The sequence below is a fragment of the Neopelma chrysocephalum genome, unplaced genomic scaffold, assembly GCF_003984885.1.
Source record: "Neopelma chrysocephalum unplaced genomic scaffold, ASM398488v2 Primary Assembly neopelma1_96606, whole genome shotgun sequence".
NCBI lineage: Eukaryota > Metazoa > Chordata > Aves > Passeriformes > Pipridae > Neopelma > Neopelma chrysocephalum.
Window position 1 is genome coordinate 448,231 of NW_020925251.1, and position 837 is coordinate 449,067.

The following is an 837-nucleotide window of genomic DNA, read 5'->3' on the forward strand; positions in this document are numbered from 1 at the left end:
TCGTCTTGGAAGGATACAATTTCTAAAAGAGAAGACAACCTAAAATCAACTCAGAAGACCTCATGCAATGCAAATGAAAAATAAACCCTCACTTTTAACTGTAGCCCAATAAAAGAAGCATTTAATTATTATTGTTTTGCATTGAAACAGTGCATTAAGAAAAATAGTTAGACTTTACTATATTTCCATATATGTACCTGTGGTAGACTTGGAAATCAATTGATTTTTAATTCTATATTAAGTGCACAATTCTAAACCAAACACCCAGAATATTTTAATTGTTTTAATGATTTAAGGCCATAATTGAATGCTTTAGCTTGCTTCATAGCAAAAATGCATTACACAGAGATGTCTTTCCACTGACCAAAAAGGTACAATATTGGAGTAAGAAACAGCAGACAAAAATATTTAAAGTGAAATGAGTATTTTGGTGAAAGGGGTAAGAGGAAAGAAGGTTGAAATCATATGGAGGTTTTGAGTATTTCATGGTATAATCAATTATATAATGCTGATTGTAGATTACAGGGATTTGTGGCATGGAGTGGGATAAGACATCCTGCAAAGTCAGACGTATGAGTTCTATATTTTTATTGAGAATGTTTCCAGGTGACTCTGCTGTAAGTGGCTGTGCAGCCAGAAAAGTCAAATGTGGCAGGATATGGCATTAGGTAGATGCTAACTTTCAGTGCTATCACCTATACAGAAACTCATGCACCTTTTCATGCTAGCCTGACCTGTTAAACACTTTGTGCTTTTTTTCAATATGAATAAAGTTGAAGTAGGCCAGAATTCATCAGCCTGAAAAAGAGACAGTTTGGAGGAGGAATATGGTAGGGA